Consider the following 11,662-nt stretch of genomic DNA (forward strand, 5'->3'; position numbering starts at 1 on the left):
ATCACGATAAGGGACAGAAAAATCCACACAGCAAGAGTAGACAGTCCTGGCCATCACCGATAGCACTTGACTTTTCTTCTTTGTAACAGGAGATGAAAGCGAAGTGACTCCCACCCCAACCACCTGCAAAGCCAGGCAAACAGAAACGAGCAGAAAAACTCCTCTATCCCTCCCGTGCGCTCCTCTGCTTCTGACCTTCTCTCTTCTTCGCCAGATTCCCTGAGAGTTACTTCCCCCACTGTCTCCTTGCTTCACTTTCCCACCTCCCGTAGGCTGCGTCTGGCCCCCTCACTTCCCTCTAACCAGCCCTGATTAAGTCACCCATTAGCGCTGAATTTCCAAATCCAAGGGACACTTAACTGCTCGTCTTAGTAATCGTCTGCAGTGTGTTGACTCATCACTGTCCCTTCTCGAAATTTGCTTCTCCCGGGCTTCCATGACCCCCTCCCCTGGTTTTCACTGCCTGTGCACCCACCCCCCCACAGAAGCCTTGTCTGCCCGTCTCCTCTGTGGGCTCCTTGCCTACCCACTGGTCCTTCGCAGGGCTCCGTGCTGGTTCCCTCCGCGTCTCCCTCTGCACACTTTCCATGAGCAATCTGACCTCCTACACGCTTTCATCTACATGCTCTCAAGACACCCCAAATCTGCATTTTAGCCCAGTTATTTGCCACAAGGCTCCCCAAAGGGGAGGATATCTGCAGCTCCAGCCCCAGGAGTCACCCAGGTACCAGCAAAGGCCGAGCACTGAAGGAGAGGAAGAAGGGCTGGGGGTGGGGTGGGGGGAGAGGGAGAGAGAGCCAGCGAGGTGCTAGTTCCCGCCTCCGCTGGTGCATTAGATCGCCCAGCCCACGGGCTCCACGCTGGCCCACAATAAAGCCCCTCAGCTGTTCCCACACATATGTTCCGGCTTTGGCCACACAAGTGCAGGTTTTAACTGCGGTACAAGCAGCATCTGTTTTCAGCCTTATTCGGGGGCAGGGGAAGGGGGGTAGTTTGAGTCATTCTATACAGAGACTCCACTGAACAGAACATTGTTCCTATGTAATTAGAACAAATAAAAGCCGCAGTTGCCATGCAAAGTAGCAACTGCACGGGGCCAATAAGCGTGAACCGCACGGTCTGCAGCCACCTGCATCCTCGTAAATGGGCATCTTCCACCTCCAGGAGGCAGCCTGACCATCAGCTGCGTAGACACATCTCTAGAGGCACTGTTGCAAGTCAGCTCTCAGAGCCTGGCCATTTAGAATGTGCTAGAAAGTAATCTAACGCTTTTAGCAGCATGGATCAAATGAAAAAGTAAATCCTTTCTGTTTAGTGACTAATAGTGAAATAATAAGGTTATACCCACTGTAAAAATGTCAACAAGCTGGGAAAATGTTAAGAGAGCAGAAAATGTGAGCCAGATGATGCAAAAAGACAAAAATGGAGAACCTGGGGAGAATGCTGCCAGTCTGGGGTCAGCAGGGGAAGGAGTCCTCCTGCCACGCTGGCACTGCCAACAATCCCTACCAGGGAGCCTGCGGGGAAACTGTGGAGCCACCTGCGGGCTCAGCTGGAAAGATGAGGCAGACACCCAGCCTCGGGCGGGAGGAGGACGTGACCCAGGGCCCCAGGCTCTGGCCGGCGTCTACGCAGACAGAAGGTGACCACAGTCGTGGTGTCCATAGTACAGGGCGCCTGTGGCCTGACCAGCAGCTCCGTTTCTATCTTTTCAATTATCACCCATAATTGAACACTCAAATTTATATCCCTGCCCTGACCTCTCTGCACATCTCCAGAGCCACACCTCGAACTGTCCCTTTACGACATCCATGCGGGTGCCTGTAAGCGCTTCTGACCCAGCGTGTCCAAAGCCGAAGTCCTAATCCCTTCAACACACCTGACCCTCCTTTAGGCTTCCGTTTCAAAGGCATCACCATTGTCCTCTCTGCTGCTCACACCAGAAATTGGGAGGCTTCCTTGATTCTTCCCATCTCGCCACCAGACCTTGAACCCATGGGCCATTCTCCGTGTTCCCAGCGCCCACCGTGCCCAAGCCAGCATCATCACCTGGCCTTGTCTAACAGCCTCCTGAGCGTCCATCCTTGCTCCAGCCCCGCCGTCCATTCTCCACCCAGCAGACAGAGTCACCATTGGTAAAGCCAAAGTCCAATGGCTTCCCATGGCACTCAGGATAAATTCCAGCATCTGGAGGGTGGCTCCCTCGGGCAGTGGGGTCTGGGCCCTGCCCACCTGTCCTTCCCTCTGCAGGCACTTCAACCTGCAGTGAAAACTCTGCTTCTGTGATTTCCATTCCCACTGAGTTCTCTGGCATCTGCCAGTATTGGCCAAAGAGAAATCAAGTTCCCTTTCAGCCTAAAATGCGAGACAGAGTTTGGCTTGTTTCCCAAGAAGGCCAAACTCCAAGCCAATCTTGTAACATCTTCTGCCCACTGGAAAATTCTTGGAAAGCAAAAGTGCCAGTCCCCAGTCCGGCTCACGGCCCCTGTGCTCCCCACCCTCGTCCCTTCCACGCTGTCCTCAGCTTCCGGTCACCGCTGCAGCTGGGCTCGGTCCCTTCGGAAGCTGACGCTCCAGCGAGGCTGTGGATTTATGGCGTGAGGTTACCCAAAGCGTAAATCTGGGCCTCGGGGAATCAAGGGCTGAGACGTTTTTACAGCCTCCTCCTCCAAGCCCCTGCATGGATGTGAAGCAACTGGAGGGGGAACATCTGGTTTCACTTTTTTATCCACTACCACAGCTCCCATCTGACGAAACCCTCGGTCTTGCCAGAGTTCTGGTGACTGGCTGGGTGAATGAGCAGTGGGGCAGCTCTCTGCTAGAGATCTTGCTTCTCCTGTCTCATCCTGGGGCAAAGAAACCGCGGGCAGAACGGATCACAACCACTGCACCGAAACAAAGCATGTGCCGAGTCAAGGCCAGGGTGGCAGGCTGCCAGCTTGCCAGAGATAACAGAGGGGCATTTTGGGGGAGGCGCAGGAGGGCCACGGCCTTGCCGTCAACAAGGGCTGTGGCTGAGACTCGTGCAGTGAATGCTGGGACTTGTAGTCTCCGCGGGCAAGATGGCCACCGGGGAGAGCCACACATCCCTCTCATCTTGGACAGGACTTACCAAAGTAAGGATTCCCGTGGTGCTAAAGGTCACCCTGGAGGAAGGCACACCAAAGATAAGAAGCTGCTATGATGACCTACCTCGTTTTCAGCATGGCTCGCCCAGAGTTCCACCTCATGATCAACGCTCTTTTCATCTGATGGAGATGGCCCTGCTGGACCAGTTAGAAAAATATGCCCCCCTTACTCATGCAGTCAGTAGCCAGCAGGGACGATCAGAACAGTCAGAAACAGGTCCCCCAGAAGGATGCCCCCTGCAGTGAACAGACCATTGGCTCTCCCTGTGCCTGTTTGCTGTGTACAGCTCAGTCAGATCCAGTGATGGGAGCCCTAATCCTTAATCTGCTCCCTGAACTAGGCACTGGCCTGAATGTGCTGGGAGAAGTAGAAAACAAAACCGTCCAAACAGAACGCTGCACCGGGGCCCTGCGAGGACAGTCCAAGCGGCCAGACCTGCCCTCAGGCCTCCAGTCCCCTCCCCACAGGGTTCTGGAAGCAGACACCCCCGACTGAGGTTCCTGCACGGTCCTCACACCCCACTAAACAAGCTCCTCTCACATGGAGAAAAGGGAACCCTCCTACGCTCTTGCTGGGAATGTAAACTGGTGCAGCCATTGTGGAAAACAGCATGGAGGTGCCTCAAAAAACTGAAAACAGAACTACCATATGGCCCAATAATTCCACTCCTAGGTAGATAGCCAAAAAAAAAAAAAAAAAAACCCAAAACAGTAATTCAAAAGGATACATGTGCCTCAATGTTCACAGAAGCATTATTTACAACTGCCAAGATATGGAAGCCACCTAAGCATCCATCACCAGGTGAGTGGATAAAGAAGGTAAACTGCATATATACACAATGGACTACTACTCACGCGTAAAAAAGAACGCAATTTTGCCATTTGCAACAACATGGATGGACTCGGGGGCATTATGCTAAGTGAAATAAGTCAGACAGAGAAAGACAAATACTGTATGGTATCACTTATATGTGGAATCTGAAAAATAAAAACAAACTAGTGTAACAAAAAGGAAACAGACTCGCAGATATACAGAACAAACTAGTGGCTACCAGTGGGGGTGGGAAGGGGGAGGGGCAAAACGGGTGGGGAGTTAAGAGGTACAAACTACTGTGTGTTAAATAACCTACAAGGATATATCACACAACGGGGAAAATGGCCAGTATTTTATAATAACTATAAATGGAGTATAACTTTTAAAAATTGTGAATTGGAGGGGAGGGTAGAGCTCCATGGTAGAGCACATGCTGAGCATGCACAAGGTCCTAGGTTCATTTCCCAGTACCTCCGTATAAATAAATAAATAAAAATCTAATTACCTCCCCCTCAAAAAATAAATTTAAAAAATTGTGAATCACTATGTTGTACACCTGTAACATATAATATTGCACATCAACTATATCTCAATAAAAAAGAAAAAAAAAAGCTCCTCTCTACAACTATGCTTTCCTAGCTCTATCTCACTACCCCTCCGCTCACATCCTAAATTCTACCCAAGAGGGCTTTTTGCTAGTACTCATGGTGACCTTTTGTTACATACCATGAGCTGTCCTGGGCAATTTTTGCCCATCATCTCCCCTAATGCTACATCAATCCTAGGAGGTAGGTACCCTTCTGTCCATTTTTCAGATGAAGAAATGGAGGCACAGAAGTTAAGATCTCTACCACCTACTGTAATCAAAGCTGAAGCCGAGCAGATAGCTCTGCTAGACGTGACCCCATAGCCAGGCAGACCGTCACCAGGGGAAATGAATCTATCTCTCACGGTCCTGGAGGCTGGCAAGTCCAAGGTCAAGCTGCCCACAGATTCGACGTTTAGTGAGAGCTCTCTTCCTGGCTTGTGACCCCCGCCGCCTTCTCACTGTGCCCTCACGTGCCGGAGGGGGGAAGGGCTCTGGTTGCTGCCTCTTCTTAGAAAGGGAGCAGCCCTCTCAGCTTAGGGCCCCCAACTCATGATGTCGTTACCCTCAATCACCTTCCATCGTCACTATCTCCAAGTACGTTGGGGGATCAGGGTTTCAACATACGAATGTGGGAGGAGGGGAAAAAAGTACGCAGTTCATCACGGCCACTCTGGCCTCATTCTCCCAGCTCACCCATCCTGGGGTGACCCTGCAGCCACGTCATGAGGACACGCACGTAGCCTGTGGCGAGGTCCACATGGAGAGGAACTGACCGTCTGCCAACGACAAGCAACAGCTTGGCAGGCGTGGAAGCGAGCCGCCTCGGCCTTCCAACACTGTGGCCGCCACCAGCACCTGCACGGCCAGCTCATGGGAGACCCTAAGCGGGACCCTCTCAGCTGAGCAGCTCCTGAAACCCTGGCCCCAGGAAAAATGCACTGTTACTCTAAGCCACTCTGTCGGGAAGTGACTTCCAGTGCAGCAGGGGTAACTGATGCTTCACCTCTACCCCCTGACTACAGCCAGAGCCCTATTTTCAAAAGTATGTTCTGTCATTCCCTTACATAACATTCTTTTATGGCGTTCAGAACACATGAACAGTTCTTCAAACGAACAGTGAAACTGATGAAAACTTCCTCAAGGTCTGGCCTCTTGGCCTCATCACTCAAGCTTTCACGTCGGGACGCTTTCCTCTGGCAGGCCAGACTGCCTTCACATCCGACACCCCTCCGTCAGAAATCCCCCTCCAGGGGGTAGATAACACTCCTTGTTGTGTGTACCTTTAACCCGCCGGCTAACATTTGCCAATCCATCGCCCGCTCTGGCCCTGGAAAGCTGGTCTTTTACATCAGTCTCCCCAGCTCGAGAGCAGTCCAGGGCACCAGCGAGGCATTCAGTAAGTAATTCTGACGGAAGAGAGAATAAAATGAATAGGAAAAAAAAATCTTAAACTGTCTGACCTCAATAGCAACCAGCAACTGAGTCAAAGAGCACAACCCCCCCAGAATCCTCTACTGACTCATCTGGATAAACCATCTTCTCTCGAGTCTCTAAGTCTATTTCTGGAGGCCGGAAGCTCTGGAAATGAACGCTGACTGTTTTGCAAGTCCCTCTGGCCAGCAAGGAGAAGAGCCCGCGGTGATGGTGTGATACTCCATGCTCACCCCACCCCTCCAACCGTGGCCCCGACACCCAAGGCTTCCCTTCAGGTAGACCTGACACCCAGCTGCCATTTGAAACCGCTGGGGAACCTGGAACACGGAGATTTGAGGTTGAGTGTGGGTTTCAGAGGTGAGCCCGTGAGAGGCACGGATGGTGTGTCTGAAGGAAGCATTTACTTTAACCACAGTGACCTGCTGGGACGTACCATGTGCACAGACCCAGAGATGAGGTGATGTATGAGCAACGAGTTGGGGAGGGAGGCTGAGTGGTACTTTGTGCTGCTCGTCCGAGGGACACACTTTTCATATATGGTAGGAAGCATAAGTTTTAGTTGCCCTTTTGGAAAAAATATTTGAGAGTCAGTGAGCCTGGAGGTCTCCAGAAGGTCCCTTAGACTGGTGGTTGCCTCACCAAGGTGAAGAGCCTGAGGGTTTTATACTCAGAAAAAAAATCTGAAGTCTTCACCTGGGCTGACAAGGGTCCCAGAGCCGCGTGGTGGTCCAGACCAACCTCCTTCTCTTACTCAGCCACCTGCCCCATCCCACTGCCTGAGGCCATTACCCGGGCCTTCCTTCCAATCCTCCAAGATGCTGGGCATCCTTACATCTCCTCCTCCTCTGAGGGTCTGCACGACTGGTTCCTCCCAGCTGTTCAGCTCTACGTTGGTGTCCCGCCCTCGGGGGTGGGGGGCTTCCCCTGCACCAGCTTCCCCAGGGAGCCCCTCCCTCTGAGAATGTCGGGCTGCAGCCAGGAATTCCAACTGGGGAAAGGAATGCTGATAATAACAGCTCAGAAAGTGCACGGAACTACTGTTTTTTCAAACCAAAACTCACGTCCACCGGGTGCTGGCAGTGGAGGTGGGAGGGGTGAGGGGTCCTCCTTTTTGCTCTCAGCCTTTTTTCCTGAAATGAGTGCTTTCAGGGTTTACTCCACCAAGGAAATGGAAGGGGGAAAAAATCCAAAATGTCTGGTTTCACTGTAATGTGAATGGTTTATTTTATCCTCAGGTATTTATTGTCTGGTTGCCTTGAATCAGGGAAAACTGAAAGATGCCCATGACTTAGACACTAGCAGTGATGTCCCTTCACAGGGGCGTCACCTTGAGGCAAGGGGGTGGCTCTGTGCTCCAGCGGGAAAGGGAGGAGGGTAACCAGGCGGGCTCCTTCAGTCAAGGGCAAACCTCTGGGGAAGGTCCTGGGAGGGAGTTCATAACTGCTCACTCACAGCAGCAGGGTAAGGGAGGAGCCTTCTAGAAGGAGAACTGGAGCCCGGTGCACCCGGTCACCTCCAGCAGCACCCGGATGTGAATCTTCCATCACCAAGGCCAGTGTGGTTCTCACCACGTGAGACTTCACCTTACTCTGGACTAACTGTATGTCTCATTTTCTGCCCCAGGTATTTTTTTTTAAAACAAGTATTTATTTCTCACAGTTCTGAAGCCTGGAGGTTCACAATCAGAGTTTCAGCATGGTCAGGTACTTGGTGAAACCCTCTTCCTGGTTTATAGATGGCAGCTGTCTTCTCATTGTATCTTTTTTTTTCATTGAAGTATAAGTCAGTTAACAAATTTGCGTTAGTTTCTGGTGTGCAGCACAGTGAATCAGATATACATATGCGTATTCCTCTCCATATTCTTTTTCATTATAGGCCATTACAAGGTGTTGTATATGTTCCCTGTGCTGTGCTGTAGGACCCTGTTGTTTAGCTATTTTATATATAGTAGTTAGTATCTACAAATCCCAAACGCATAATTTATCCCTCCTCCCTATTCCCCTTTGGTGACCACGAGTTTCTTTACCTATGTCTGTGAGTCTCTGTTTTGTAAGTTTATTTTTTTTTGTTTTGTTTTGTTTTGTTTTTTAGATTCCACATATAAGTGACATCACACGGTACTTTCTTTCTCTGTCTGGCTTACTTCGCTGCAAGTGACAAGGACCTGTTCCTGATAAAGCTCACAGCTGAACGAGAAAGTGGAACAATCAGGCTCACAGCTCCCAGGCTGCTCCGTCCGGAGGCGGCAGCGGTGGCGGCTGGCTAACCGGCTCTACAGGAAAAGGGACAGCGAGGCAGCGTTTGCCAGTTTCTCTGGTGAAAATACTCCTCCGGTGGCCGAGCAGCTGGCAGAGCTTCTGAACATTTCAAAATCAGCTCTTAGGAACCCTCGTAACACAGCACCGCAGAGCGCCTCTCCAGCGCACTGATGGTGGGGTGAGCCCCTGACTAAGGAAAATAAGGATCAGCACTGTTTTCTAGAAGGAATCTGAAACAGTGCTTCAAAAACTGGAGTGAACAGCCACGAAGAGTCACCCATAATCACTGCGAACAGACCAGCCCCCGACACAAGAAGTGAACTGCGTGGCTAGTGCGGCTTCCTGGCAGGCTGCTGGGCGGGAGAAGTTTCTAGCGGGCAGGGACCTTGCCTCCTCCTGTTCCTTTGCCCTCCAGGGTAGCAAGAAAGTGCTCAGTTCCCAGGGAAGCTGCATTATCCTCACAGTGGGGAGCAGCCCTTATGCAGGAATCCAGCCCGTTAAGAGCCTTGCCTGCACAGAAGAGTCAGGTCAGAGCCAGAGGCGAGGCTTGCCCAGGAAGGCAGCAGGACCGAGTCCCACGCCTCTGGCAGATGCAAACAGCCTCATCCAGACTGAGCTGGAAGGCCACGGCCTGCCTGCGGAGACTCACCGGGCCCCGGCTCAGGCCTCCTCGCAAACTTGGACCTGCCCCAGGGACAGCAGGACGTCAAGGGCTAGGCCATGTCTGAGCCTGTGCAGAAGGAGAGAGGTGTGATGTGGACGCCCCACCACGCCCCGCACCCCCGGCAAAGCGAACCGCCTCCCGCCCCAGCCAGAGGAGCAGGAAAAAGACTACGCCGCATCGTGGAAAAGGTCAGCAAAACAGCTCTCAAGACCAGATGCCCCAGCCCTGCTAGGGAACGGCTCTGCCCTCTAACTCCCCCTTGTCATGGAAAAAAGGAGGAAAAATACACAAAAAGTAGATGTTCTGCACATATATGTCACTTAGATAAAAAATAATCAGTCTGTTGGTTCGTGGATCTATCACACAAGCACTGAGCGAGCCCTCACTCCATGCCAAGAACTGTGCAAAGTGCCGCGGAACTCCTCTCCCCGCTACCCCGGGCCCAGGAGACCTGGCAGGGCACCCCTGGGCACGAGTGTCCCCAGACTGCAGAGCACGGAGCCAGGACACAGCAGAGAGAGGCACCTAGAGGCAAAGGCGGGATTCGGCCACACAGACAGCCGCACAGAGCGACAGGGAAGCCCAGGCAACGGACACCAGGGGGGTGCTAGGGGCAGAAGGACTGAGGCCGCAGCCGCCAAGGCAGAGTCCGGTAGGTTTGACGCAGAGTAAAAGGCAGCACCTGGGAGATTCCAGAAGTGGTCTACTTGGGCCTTTTTTTATAGGATGCCTGCATGCCCCGCTTGGCTGGGAAGGGCGTTGTTAAAGCCACTCTCACCGGTTCGGGACCCCTCAAGGGCCCCACATGCAATATTCCAGCAAATCTAAAATGCAGTCGATAGTACTGTTACTTGGTGTGCCACTAAGAAAGAAATAAACCTTAACTAATAATGATTCACCACTGATGTTAAATGTATTCCAACCTCAGAAATGTGAGTGTATCATAGACTCAATTAAATACAGTAACTGGACATAGATATCTGAAGGCAACAGATGAGAGGGAAATGGACACCAACACTGAATTCCCAGGATAGACTGGAGAACGGCTCCCTGTTTGGGATCCGCTTTCATAACATTGGGAATCCTGGTAACCATGGAGACAGGCAAGCACAGCAAACAGAGGTGACGATGGAGTGGCACCAGCTTAGCTGCTTCTAAGACAAGAAGATAAATCCGTCAGGAGTCACAATCAGCAAGTTAGGGACCCACATAAACTCACTGCGCTCCACTGTTCCAGGAGCACCTTTTCTCTCCCATCATATCCATCCACGGGGGAAAGCTGCACCGTGAGCCCCTGGGTGCAGCCGAGCAGGGAAGTCGCTGTGTGAAGGCTTATAATCCGTGCCCCACCTCCTCACGTTCATAGAAGTGATTTTTTAAATTTACTTATTGATATAAAAACATACTTATACATAAATATCTTTTATCTATTTTATACACATGCATCCCATCTGGTAAAAATGAGTAGTGATACTGCCCACCGCCCATAAACTTGGGTGTGGGGGGTAAATGACCCCAGCTGGGGGGCAGGCAGCAGAAAGCTAGGGCTTTTCAAAGGTAGGGCTGTAAGACAAGTTGAGAACAAAAAGACCAGGTGAGACCACGCTGATGGTGAGCCTTGAAGATGTGAATTAAACAGCCATGAGGTGGGGAAGGCAGGGTGTCTTCCACATAGCCCCTGTGGACGTGTGTGCGTGTGTGTGTGTATGCATTATATATATAAAAAATATAGATACTCTGTGTGTGTGTGTATATATTCTGTGTGTGTGTGTGTATATATATATACATATACACACACATATACATATATATATATACACATATATACAGTTGACCCTTGAACGTGGCAAGGGTGAGGGGCATCGACCCTCCGTGCAGATGAAAATTCTCATATAATGTAGGGCAGTTCTCCCAATTCCACAGTTCTGCCTCCTAGGATTCAACTAACTTCAGGTATTTACTGCCAAAAAAAATCCACAGACAAGTGAACCCACGCAGTTTAAATTCGTGTTGTGCAAGGGTCAGCTGTACACCATACACTATATACACACTGTGCACTATACGTATATACTATACACTGTATGTATACCATATACTATATATATGCTATGCACTGTATATAAACTTTATCCATTTACATGAAATTATATGTGAAAATTTTTTCATGAAACATATATAATGGCAGGGCATGCACTGGCCACTTCCAGACGACAAGTATATTGATTTAAAGTGACTTTAAATCCTGCAAATCTGTATCCTGACTTAAAACCACTTGAAATCTGGAAGGACTTCCCAGGAATATGATGAAAAACACTGAAATTCCCCTCATGGCAGCAAGTCAGATTTCCCCTTCATTTCATCTGGTGGAGTGAGCTGTGGCAGGAGTGTCTGGCGGGGACGGGAGAAGGACAAGCTGGGGGTGTGGGTGGGGAGCAGGGAACAGGGCACCAAAGAGTGGAACCCAGCACTCCCCACATTTACTCTCACTGCATGGCTCCTCCCCACCCCCGTCTCTGCACACCCGAGTCTTTCTGTTTCCTATCCCAGCATCAAGGTTTAAGACTAAACTGCCTTGCATAGAATGTGCACATTTTTATAACCAGTCTTTATAAGAATCAAATCTGTCAGGTCCAGTCCTAGAAAAAAATAGCTTGACATCTACTTTTAAGGCAGAGTCTCTGATCTCTGTCTTAGCTCTCTCTGCCTCTGTCTCTCACTTTCTATAACACACAAACACACACACACCTCCCACAAGAAGGTTCTTTGCTGACCCAG

Source organism: Camelus bactrianus, chromosome 20 (assembly GCF_048773025.1).
Source record: "Camelus bactrianus isolate YW-2024 breed Bactrian camel chromosome 20, ASM4877302v1, whole genome shotgun sequence".
Taxonomy (NCBI): domain Eukaryota; kingdom Metazoa; phylum Chordata; class Mammalia; order Artiodactyla; family Camelidae; genus Camelus; species Camelus bactrianus.